The sequence below is a fragment of the Rhinolophus hipposideros genome (assembly GCF_964194185.1).
Source record: "Rhinolophus hipposideros genome assembly, chromosome: 6".
Classification (NCBI taxonomy): Eukaryota; Metazoa; Chordata; class Mammalia; order Chiroptera; family Rhinolophidae; genus Rhinolophus; species Rhinolophus hipposideros.
Window position 1 is genome coordinate 90,371,303 of NC_138052.1, and position 13,015 is coordinate 90,384,317.

Consider the following 13,015-nt stretch of genomic DNA (forward strand, 5'->3'; position numbering starts at 1 on the left):
TACATATATGAAAACGGATCATTCAACACTAGCGAACATCCTGACCGGTACCCTTCTCTCCAATGTTCTGAAATTAGATGATAAGAATAAAGGCAATTCAATATTTCCTCAGATTGTAGGCAAATAGCCTGTAACTTCCAATGACTATATGACAAAGAATTTGGCTTGTAGTTTTTCTAAGCAAGCTGCACATGTAAACTAGGTATTGTATTTGGAAGCATAGACTTTTCAATTCAGCACATAAATACAGAATACAGTCTCTACTACAGTACAAGTGTATATTCTACTTTACTGATAAAGTAAGGCTTTAATAAGTTTCAACTCTAGAGTATGATGGACTATCTGGCACACCTATTTGCTATTATCAATCTGTGAATAGATTAGTTTATTACCTGAATAAGTCATCTGTATTCTGTACTTATGCACTGAATTGAAAAGTCTATACTTCCAAATACAATACCTAGTTTACATGTGATAACACTCAAGAAACAGTTTCATTAAAAAGTTTTCCAAGTAGACTTTAATTTTATTTGGCAACTGGACCAATTCTTGTAGGTTTTCAGTACACAGATATGGGAAACACTGTGTGTGATAAGATTAAATAATCAAAACAATCTTGGTTAAATAATGGACTCTAGTGGGCCAGTCTAAACTGACTGAAGATCAGAAGGCAATGAAATGGCAAATTGAGTAGTTAAAATAAGTCCAACGAGCATCCAGAGCTGAATTAATATTTACCCTCCACTGTATGCAGAGCTGAAAAACTACCAGTAACGTGCCCACGAGCCCAACCAGCCAATGGGCTATGAATAGCTCAGCTCACCATACTCCCTTCCTGACAGTTTGAATTTTGCCCTAAGCAAATCAGAGATGAAGATAAATGGGTGAAATTGATTCTTCTCAAAATTGAAGACCTTAAGAGATTAGCTATTAATATCTGCTACCTGATCTTGGGTATGATCCAAGCTCTTGTCCTTTTTGAGGCCCAATTGATTTTTAGCTATCCCTTTGATTCTGAGAGCCTTCTTCATATCGTTTTAATAAGTTTCTTTTTGAAAAATAATTTAGCTAAGAGTTTCTGTTGTGTTCATATTTAAAAAAAATAGCAATAAATATCATATGCATCAGCAGGGTATTTTTAATTATATCTTTGGCCTCCACAGCAGGTGGAGATTAAATTGTTAAGATTTATAAGTCAATTAGTCACCCAGGAAATAAAGTGTAAGAGAGCTAGAATGGTCCTTTTATCAAAAAACAAACAAGTATGGCTAAGGCTTATGGTCCTAAGAAGCATTTGAAGTGGGTAGCCGTTCAAAGCATTCGATGTGGGATAAACTACTGGTGTGTTTGCTCCTCGTCCATCTACCAGTTCCCAGGAACTGAGAGAATATCTCACCCCATCACTTTCCTAAGAAACACTCTTAAGTATGCCCTGACAGTAGAGGCAGTAAAGATATGCATTCAGTGGTTCACTAAGATTGATGGCAAGGTCTGAACAAATATAACCTACCCTGCTGATTTTATGGAGGTCATCAGTATTGACAAGACCAGAGAGAATTTTCATCTAATCTACGACACCACACATTACTTTGCCGTTCATCGTATTACACTTGAGAAGGCCAAGTACAAGTTGTGCATTGTGGAAAAGATCATTGTGGGTACGAAGGAATCCCTCATCTGGTGAATGGTGTTACTCGCACCATCTGCTACCCTGACCCCTCGTCAAGGTGAACACCATTCAGATTGATTTGGAGACTGACAAGGTTACTGATTTCATCAAGTCTGTTACTGGTAACTTGTGTATGGTGATTGGAGCTGCTGACCTGGGAAGAATTAGTGTGTTCACCAACACAGAGACACATCCTGGTTCTTTTGATGCGGTTTGTATGAAACACGCCAACAGCAACAGCTTTGCACCCTGCTTGCCAATATTTTTGTTGTTGGTAAAGGCAATAAATCATGGAATTTTCTTCCCCTAGAAAAAGGTATTCTTCTCCTCACTGCTGAAGAGAGAGACATAGTGTGGTGGCCAAACAAAGCAGTGGGTAAAACAATTTCTAAGTGACTTGATCAGAAAGGTTTTTGTACTTAATTAAAGATAATGCAGCGTGATTTAAAAACAAAGGGTATCCAAATAATGTAACATATGGCTATCATTCAAAGTGGCCCTTTGTCAGCCTCAGTGATAAAATTGCCAGTGAAAGAGACAGAAGAAATGCATATATTCAATGACCTACTTGCCATCACTTGCAATCTATCTATCTATCATCTCGCTAATAAATTCATTTCTTTTTCTTGTGGCAAAATTGATTTTAAGTTTCATTAATCTTTCAAAGGTTTAAAGTTCACAAGGCGATCTTGTTCACATATAAATATTCTGAGCTATGGAAAACAAGAAAGGTGTATTCTTAGAAGGTCTTGGGGGCAAACTCCACGCAGATTTTTCTAAGTGCAAAAATCTCTGGGCCTTGCATTCTATTTTAAAAATTAATGTAGATGATTTTTGTACTCAGCTCTATAACATGTCCATGGTTGGGTTTTGCTGTCGTTATTTGCTCTTCCCATTTCTACTTGACTTTGGGCCACGTTCACACTCCAGAATACAGATGTTGTTTATCCTGTGGCATTGAATAGAACTAGCTCATTACCATGTTCTACAGGGGACACTAAAAATATGTCTACGAAGCAAGTCTCAATGTTGCCACTGATGACAACGTTTACGTTTTTGCCTTTTGGGATGGATCATTCCCATTATCATTCTGTCATCATCAGTGGTGCCACTGTCATCATATTTGTCACACGTTTAGCACATACACATACTTCATTATACACATATGCCTATATCCACTAGAGATCAACCTGTTGTGAACAAGTGATATATGTGAGCTTATTCATTTGTTAAAGAATTAAAGAGCTATCTATTGAGGGAGGATATAACTGGAATTCGAGAACCTATTCTGGAATGGCGTTGCCTCAAGAAAATGAGATCAGACTTACTCCATAACTTAACAATGCTACAAGCTCCATATCCATATCCATTTCCTTATCAGCTCAACAGAGCTATCGGGTGACAATATGTGCTACTTTTGCTTTGTACCTGCCATCTTTCCCACCACTGGTAGAGAACGTCATTCTGACCCATGATATTTATCTACTGGCCTATTGAGGACAGACCTGGAGTTGGGACCCTAGCACCTACATGTCAAGGTCTGGTCAAGATCTGAAGATATCTCTAAAGACGAATAAAGAACAAAAATCCTTCCACATGGGATGTGGCCTGATGTTGACAAGGCACCAAAAAATATTGCAGTGGAGAATGAATTTGATTTCTTTGTATGTAAGCTGCTGCCGCTGTTGCTGCTTCTTTCTCCTCTTCCTCCTTCTTCTTTCAGTCCTCCTCCTTCTCCCCATCTTCCTCCCCTTCATCTCCTCTCCTTCTTTTATTTCTCCTTCTCCTAAGTAACTACCAGAAGGTTATTTTCATGGCCTGCCTCCCATGAGGCCCAAAGGGCAAAATAGAAACAATAAAAACTAACTTTGTCACAATCAGACCGAACTCTGTTGCAATTTAACTTATCCCAGGACCCTCAAGGTCAACAGTTCCTGAAAACAAACAAACAAACAAACTGGTGTTGGCCTCTCCTAATGTATATTTTGTATGGTACATTGTTACATAAATATGATCTTTTCATTTCTATAGTTGCAGGCCAAAACTCACATATGAGTATTTCAAATTCAATGTGTTCAAACTGAGTTTGTACTGGATTTTTCCCATGATCAGTAACTGCTGTACAAGTTTTATTTTCTTTCCTTGGTCAATTGTCACCTCATCTCCACAATCTTTTAACCCCTGGTAGCTGCCTAGACCTTTGTTCCCTCATCTTTCTACTACATCTAACATTCTTAATCTTTTTATTCTTTCCCTACAATTCTCTCTTCAATTCCACCCCATCTAAGCTCCGTCCACTCCCTTCCTTCTCCAATAAGTCTTTGGCCCCCACAATGATCATTTCTAGATGGGACTACTGAAATGGCTTTCAAAGTGGTTTTCTTGGTCTTGGGTTTTGTAACTCTCCAAACTGTTTTTCATCCTGCCCCCAGAACAGAACTGAGGTAAATATAATTTCTCCTAAAATCATCACAACTACCCATCTCTTAAAAAATGAAATTTGTGCTTTTTATGATGCAATGATCAATTGTTTGTCCATCTCTGCAGCCTCACTTGGAGATTCCCTTTCAGTGTCCTGATTCCAAGCCACACTCAACCGCTTTTAGTTCCAAGGACATGGACTTATTGAGGTTTAAATGCTCATGAGAGGTGGAAACTGGAGCTGTCGTTTAGAGCTCTTATTTACACAGCAATGCCTTATGCAAATTAAGCATCCAATACTCTAATCTCTAATCTCTATCACACTTTCCCACCTGGACACCAGCTGTTCCTTAGATGTGCTGCTGGAATGTTCTCCTTTCAGATACCTACTTACCTTTCAACATTCATCAGGTGCCACCTTTGAACTTACCCAAGAATGTGACGCTTTTTCCCCCTTTCCACCATAGCTTATTCGTATTTCTATTTTACAGTCGCCTGCCCCTTCCTTGCATTGTGATATTTTATACATCAGTCAAATATACAACCCTAGTGAGGTCATTGAGGACTGAGATCTTTTCCTATTCATCTTTATTTATAGAACAAACATCATCTTCTGCAAAATAAAATATGGTCCATAAATAAGTAAAAGAATTGAAGTTCAAGGGGGATGGGTGTTGTTTATATGGAGGATGTTGTGATGTGAATGGATGAATCTGTAGAGATTAGAACTATTTATGCACTGTAATATCTTCAAACTTTCTATCAAAGATCTTAAATATAGCTATATCTTGATGTTTGACAAGAGAGAAGCAACTTTAATAATACTGGGGATTTGAGGACCCTGAAAAATCAAATTTTCATCCACAAAAATCTTGTCATAGCAGGGTTGTTTTTCTTGAGGTAAGAATTCCATCCTAGCTCCTCTACATTCTAGTATACTAAAACCAGACTAACACACTTTAATCTTAAATCAGATCATTTAACTTTTCTCAGAATCCTCCAAGGGGATTCCAGCTGAGTGTAAAATCCAAAGTTTTCATCAGGTACTTGTTACCTGGATATTTGTTCACATGGATATTTGTAGCAGTTCTCTTCAAATGTTTTCAATGAGTGAATAGATAAACAAGATGTGATGCGTCCATACAATGGAATATTATTCAACAATAAAAAGAAATGAACTACTAGGACACACAAGAACATTGATGAATCTAAAAACATATTGCTAAGCTAAAGAAATCAGTCTGAAAGACCTGTATATCATATGATTCCATTTGTAGGACATTCTGGATAAGGTGAAACTAGAGAAATGATAAAAATATCAGTGTTTGCCAGTGATTTGAGGAGTAGAAGAGTAGAATAGGTGAAGAAGAGGGGACTTTTTAGGACAGTGAAACTATTCTGTTTGACACCATATTGATGGGTTCACAGCACTAGGCATTTGCAAAAACTCACAGATCTTTAATGGAAAAATAATGAATCTTAATGTATGCGTATTTAAAACACCATTTAGAAGGTTGGGGGACTTCCAGGATGGAGCTCAGACTGTGACAAAAATATGGAACTCCATTACAAGTGCATGAAATAACTTCTCTGAAGAGGTTTGGGGAAAAGGGGACTAAGTAATTTTGGAAATAAACAGAAACTTGAAAACAAAGACAAAGGGAACTGTATATAAGGACTGAACTTTATTTGGTAAATTGTTTCCCATGAAGGTATCAGTTAATGTTGAAACCACTATACATGAATACTGAAACTGAACAACTAACCAAATAGATATAATATGGTGGGAGTAAAGTTTCTCATGTTGCGTTGTGAGATTACAGATGAGCAAAGGGAAAAAGAAGTAATAATGAGCCATGTGGTAATTGATTAGAGTTGAAGATGATCAGTATAAACACAAGTTTAGCTTAATAAAAATAAAGACTTATACATAGAGAAATAGTTACAGATGTGCGTAAGAACATGGATTAGTACACACTCATATATTTCCTCTCTCTTTCAGCGAAGAGGGCCTAGAAGCAACTATATCCCAGCAACAATGAGTACATCTAGTAGTCATATCTTTATTTCAAATATTATTCTCCAACAAAAGGAACCAGGGACCCTACGAAAAATGGCTGATTCTATGGCTGAGTCAAGAATCTACAAGATGAGCTTAGAGCACGTTGCAATACCAAAAAGTGGGAGGAGCTCAAAAAATTAAAGGGGATATGTCAAAGGGACACAGGAGCCAATAAAAAGAGCCTCCAATGGCAAAGCTAGAATGATTTTAGCAGAAAAACAAATAGTGTTGGATTATAACCAATGCAAAAATAAATAGCCACAAGTCTAGACTGATTATTTAATTACAGAGTGAGGCTAATTAATGGGAAAAGTTAAACAAATCTTCCATGCAGAAATATCGTAAATAATTTATGTAGATACTCTGCCCTCAAGGACTCCCCCCATCCACCCCACACACACATACAATTTATCCCCTATTTCTTAATGTGGGCTTCACATAGTGACGTCCTTCTAAAGAGTACAGTATGGCAAAGAGATAAAAGAGTAACTTAACAGTAGAGAAATCTGACAAACTCTACCTCAGTCAGGAGGTGAGGCATACCTCAACAGTGATAAGTCAAGTTGATAGTATGTACCCTTGATGTGACATGAGAATGACACTTTACAGTTGTGGTCTTATTCCCCAAAACACTGCAGCATACTCATTAGAACAACAGCAGATAAATGTTCCCCCCAATCAAGGGACATTCTAAAAAATATCTCATTAGTAGTCCTCAAAACCATCAATGTCATCAAACAGAAGGAAAGTCCTAAAAACTGTCCCAATGAAAGGAAGCATAAGGAGACATGATCTTAATGACCAAATGCAATGGGGTGTCCTGGGTGGGATTCTGTAACAGAAAAGGGATATAAGGTAAACACTGGGGAAATCTGAATAAAATATGGACGTTAGTGAATAATGTGTTAATATTTGTTCATTACTTGTGACCAATGTCTAATACTAATGTAGTATATTAGTAACGGGGAAAACTGGGAGAACTCTGTATTATCTTTGCATGTTTTTTTGTAAATCTGAAACTACTCTTTAAAACTGTTATTTTAAAAAATTAACATACATTTCCTAAAACCTTAAATATATGAGGCTAAAAGAAAAAGTGCGGATGTGTCTGTGGGCTGCTGGGATATAATTAGGAGCACATGTGTTTACATAATAATTAAGAATCTCATCTTTTATCTTTGCATTGTATTTGCGTATTTTTTTCCATCCACATGTGACTTAGAACTCCCCGTTCTCTTAACCAACTTACTTGCTTATGCAGTTTGCAGTCATCTTCAACTTGTAATTACTAATGGAAAAGTAAACTGAAGTGCCTAAGCCAAGGATTTCTAGGAGGAAAGGAGAGAGAAGTGGAAATGAAAAACTGGAAGTCTATAAATGTTAAGATACCAACGTGTAATCAATGTCCTAGATGGTAATCGATTTCCAAGGTAGTAATATTTCCTAGGTGGTAAAATTTGGAAATTAAAATCTTCAAAATTTAAATTTTACTGCTTAATGTTATAAATATTATTAGAAAAGGGATTAAAGAAATAGTGATATTATTAACCATATTAGATCAGCATACTGAAAGCTGTCTTCAACTCTGTTCTCAGTATCATGCTGTGAGAACACCATATTTGTGAAAAGATTCTTAATCAGAACAACCCTGATTTGATATTTTAGGGGAAAAAAAGACTATTTCATATTAGTACTAATCTAAGATGGATTTACTATAGCAAAGTGCATTGTGCATCAATTTCTAAATTTTAATTATATACTGATAGATCAGAAGCAATATGATAAAAGTCTCTAAAGATGATAATTGAACTTTAGTCAGTCAGTCTGGTTGTTTTAGTCTTCTTAATGCAATGAAGACCAAGGTCAAGAAAACATCACTCTCAGTTTGAAACCAGTGAAAATAAATGACAAATCGTTCAGGATTCACCATGTGCAGGAAGAATTCTCCTTATGTAGTGATATGTGTATTCATTGCTAAGGAGATAGGAAACAACCAAGTCCAGTCTTCATGATGAGAGTGCATCATTCAAAGTAAAATGAAACAAAAGGAAGATGCAACCTAAACAACTCAATTGTCACAGCACAGTTCAGAATCAGCAGGTATGGAATGGATGGGACTACATGGCTTTGGTCATATTTGACAATTTTGGACCAGAAATAATGGAAAATTTGTGTGGTGCAACCTAATGTACTTAAACTTCAAGAGTGGTGGGGCACAAAAGAGAAAGAACATTGCTAATTTTCTTAGGGAAGCAGATACTTTGGTTTTTCCTGACTATAGCAGTTATTTCCCTAGCAATATTCCTAAGTGTGAGAAGACTATACATTAAGATACCATACAACGTGTTGTAACTGTTCTTCCGGGAAATTCCATCTCCTTTGTAACTTGGTCCTCAGTGGTAATACGTGAATCTATAAATTGACTTATTGATGTAAGAAATGTTCAAACCTGTAAAGAATTTTTATAAGAATGTATTTGAGCCAAACTAACCACATATACCAGGGAACAAGATTTCAAATGCTCTGGAGAATAACAATTTTGCAGCTATTTTTATGCATTTGAAATTAAGGAGGGGACATAAGGAAGATTATGCGGAGGTGGGAGAAAGCAACATGGATTACAGGATAGTTAAGACTTTGTGCTTTCTTGAAGGGTCTGAAAATGTGGTCAGGTATCAGAAGGAGGGGTCTGAAAAGGGGCACTGCAAAGGTGTGCTAAGCTAGATGTTCCGAAACAATGGACAGAGTTTACTTAAGACAAATATTAAGTTTTTAGTGAAGAAGTTAGAGGCCTGAGGCATGACTACCCACCATGACTTGCCCAGTTAGGAATTTATGATCAGATCACCCTATGAGGTTACTTCCATAGAACCGCTTTTTTCGTCCACAGCCTCCTCAGGGAACTTACCCATCAAAATTGCTTGAGAGGCTACCAACGCTGGTTTTTAAGCTAGATGTGAGCACTATGTTAAATGCTAACTTGGAATCCTGGATTATAAACAAGTTTCTTGAGAATTTGCTTAAATGAGTCAATGCCTCTGAAGCTAATCAATTACATATGTATCGAGCAGCCCTGATTTCAAGGAACTATGTTGAGAATTAAGATTAAAAAAAAAAAAGTGGACTTGTAAAACCCAAAGGGCTCATAATCCAGACAGGGAGGTGAATATATACATTGTTAAGTTTAATAAAAGTTCAAAGGCCTGGAAGAGAAGGTAATTCATTCTGAGTGTTGCAACTGGAGACGATATCCCAAAAGACAGAAGAGGTCAGCAGGACTTTAAACAGAGATTTGGCGCATAGAGAATTGGCAACAGAATTGGTAAACCAGAGAATATGCATAGCAATATCACATAACAAGGAAGCACATGATGTTTTTTGGGGAAGGGCGTATTTTTGGTGTGAGGATGTCTTAAGACCTATGACCAGAAGACAGGAAGGTGGATTTTTGGATAGAAAAGAAAGAGTCCCAAATATCTTACTATTTCTGCCCAGTGACTGATCTACCATCTTTTCTATCACCAAACAAAACCCTTGGGTAACATTCTTCCATCAGTATTCTCTCTCATTATCAACAGTGCTTTGCACTGTGGGAAAGAGAAGTGTACTGGAATGGAGGAGGAAGGTTATAAATGAGCAGTCCCTAGTGTGTTCTGCCCTATAGTCAAACAAAGTTAGGTTTGTTCACTGTGCTGCAGCAACAGAGAGCACATTCCAGAGGACACTTGGGAGTCACTATGTAGGGAGTAAGGAGGGACTTGGGTTTGTGTTTGGTGAGTTTAAGTAGGAATCAGGGAAGCCAGAGTTGGTTCTGAATTGGACTCTGTCATGCGGTTGGGTAGCTTAAGAAAGGTGTCCCTGAAATGGGACGATTAAAGTGGGACTGGAGTTGTAATGGGCAAGAAACAGTAATCACTCCTGTAGGTCAGAAGAGGGGACATGTTTTGTTAACGTTTGTGGTGCTGGCATGGCCTGTCTTATCCTGGTTTGAGCACTGCTTGTGTTCTGATGGGAATATTACGGCCTGGTCATCAGCAAATCCTATCCTTTCTCTTGCTGATTGTCAGCAGGGCTGATTTGCATTTTTCTTTACTTTTGTCCCCAGCCACCAACATTGTTCATTCTTGCTTGAGTATCTGTTGAGGGCACATCAAAGTCACTGGTTGTTTTTGTTGTTGTTTGAGTAAGAAAGTGGTATATCTAGATCATTGAAAAAGAATAACTATGTTTACCTTGTAAAAGATATGTTGGAAAGAGGATTCTCTGAAGGCATGGAAACTAGTTAGGGGGGTATTTCAAAAATGTAGGTAAAAATTATGAGGGTCTTCACTGAGACAGTGAAGATTAAAAAAAAAAAAAAATAAAGTTAAGAGACACTTCCACAGTAGAGGCCATGACTCATCAGCCAATTGATGTGGGCCATCCAGGGGCACGTCTGAGGAAAGTTTTCAGTAAGCATGTTGAATATGCACATATAATTAAGCACCTATTTCAAAACACTCATGATGTTACATGGTTTCGCGTATGCGTTGTGGTTACTGTCAGTGAGTAGAAGATGAGAAAAATATCGTCTTTGCCTTTGTGCAGTTCACTGTCCAGAGAGGTGTGCAGGTATCTAACGTACACAAAGAAAACAAGTGGGGTAGAGGAGGAGTCCACAAACCTACACACGATGGTGAATTAGGAACCTTCCCCAAGGAGGTAACCTAAAACTGGGAACTTGAAGAATAAATAGAGGAGAGGATAGAGGATGAAACAATATCACGAAGTAGAAACTGCCCAACTAATGCTACCAAGATATAAATACAAATATTACAAATACGAAGAGCTAATCATAAGTTAAAGGAATGCTAGTATAGCGTGGGTAGGTATAGCTGGGGGCTTTTAGAAGCTTGAAAAAGCACATTAGGATGTGAGTCCATACTGAGGAAATGTAACTATAAATTGTAGGCCACTGGGGGCATAAACAAGGTCACTGCAGTGAGCGTAGGCCACTGGGGGCATAAACAAGGTCACTGCAGTGAGCAGAAGTGGCTTATCACTACCTGAATTTGTTGTTTTACATCATTAATAGTTGAATCTAAGGTTTCCATGGGAAAAAAAAAAAAAACTTACATTAGTCATCTAATGCATAATCTACCTCATGCAGAGCCATGCCTCTACTCTCCTGGAGATATTAAAATCATTTCTGTTTCTACAAGTCTCCATTGGAATAGATTGCACCATATCATTAGAATTGATTTCCAGTGTTAATAACCTTCATTGCCAAGATTTTTCTTTTTCTTTTCTTTTTTTTTCCTCTGCAGAAAGGTAGTTGCTTTCTTTTCAATTGCTGGTTCCTGCATCAGGGCCACTGTGATCCCCCATCATGGAGCTGTGATCATCGGTCTTTGAAGCCACAGTCTCCAGCACAGTCTCAGGAGCACTGAAGGCAGACAGTTCCATGTTTCTTAAGCAAACCAGGAAAGTACACTTTGTGGATGCATTTCAGAGCATCCTCTGCCATCACATTTCTGTGTCCCTTCCATTTTGATTTTCCAAAAAGCTTCTTGTCAGATTCTTAGTGAATAGAGAGATGATAAATAAACTACATCTCAGGGTGCTGCATGTAGAGCTGCAGGAAAAGCCCTCCATGAGATTTTAAAATCCCAAGTGAGAAGCTAACAGGTCACAAAGGCCTGGTAGGACTCACTGTCCCAGGATGGTGACAGATAAGGACATATTCATTATCAAATCCAGATGTGGGTGCTCAGTTGGAAGAAATGCTCCTGGCACCTGACATTCACTCAGAAATGTCATAGCGTTCAGAATATTCCAACAAACACAGATTAAACAGACTTCCATGTTTCTGTGGTGAAGCCTTTCTGGAGGCCGAGTGTAATCAGTTTCAGTGACTTGTTCTCTGGAATTTTAAACATTTCCGTTTCTTTCCATAGCTCTCCCCTCCACACCCACTTTGGTCACCTCTACTACCCCACTGATGCCTGAAACCACACCTCTATCTTTCAGAGTTAATCTAGTGAGGATGGCCTCCTCCCCATTCTGTCAATCTCCCTCATTTACTTCTCTAGAACTTCCTTTATTTCAGACCATTGATTTTGTAAAAAGAATCTCATTTTCTAGTTGCTTTCTAACTTTCTAGTTAATCACTTTTATTTCTAGTTAGTCACACCACTCACTCAGGGAAATATGGCAGATTTACCTGACTTGGTCAGGCCATCCAAATACAAAACTGTGTGTTTTTTCCTATCCTGGTAGCTATTGTCACATCACAATTTATCTATTTGTATGTGATTATTTGACTGATCTCTGACTCCCCCACTAGTTTATAAGCTCCGCTCTTGACTCCGTACACTTTTACCCATCTCCTCCCTTGAAAAATAGTACGTTCTTGAAAAATATTTTTAAATCAATTAAGAATGCAAGAACACCAAAGCAACTTGAACAAAATGCAGAGCCCTACATTCCTGTGACTAGACAAAATATCTCTGAGCATAAGTAAGTAGCCTCAGGCATTTGACAAAAGTAACATATCTCCACAATAAAACTGATACAGACTTTATGATAGTGAATACGAGTAGGTAAAAAATGAGATTTACCGTATTTGCCGGCGTATAAGACGACTGGGCGTATAAGACGACCCCCTAACATTTCCACTCAAAATACAGAGTTTGTTATATACTCGCCGTATAAGACTACCCCCTCTTCCGCACACCTTCCACACACCAAATAACTTTCAGTTTAAAATTTGCATCATACTTCTTTCTTTTGGCTGGTGCCATGATAGGGATGATAGGGGTTTGACTGGTCGACATTTTCTATGCTGTACTGTACAATGGTGCAGTATTGTGGTTGGCTGTTGG

At 37.9% G+C, this 13,015-nt stretch overlaps 1 pseudogene across 1 annotated transcript in view; it reads left to right on the forward strand.

Moving 5' to 3' along the window:
- The first annotated feature begins 1,264 nt into the window (after window positions 1-1,264).
- LOC308498579 (small ribosomal subunit protein eS4-like) overlaps window positions 1,265-13,015 on the forward strand; it is a 97,774-nt pseudogene continuing 86,023 nt past the window's right edge. The window contains exon 1 of the transcript in view: window positions 1,265-1,985. The product of the transcript in view is annotated as a small ribosomal subunit protein eS4-like (transcript). The remainder of the gene's footprint in view (window positions 1,986-13,015) is intronic.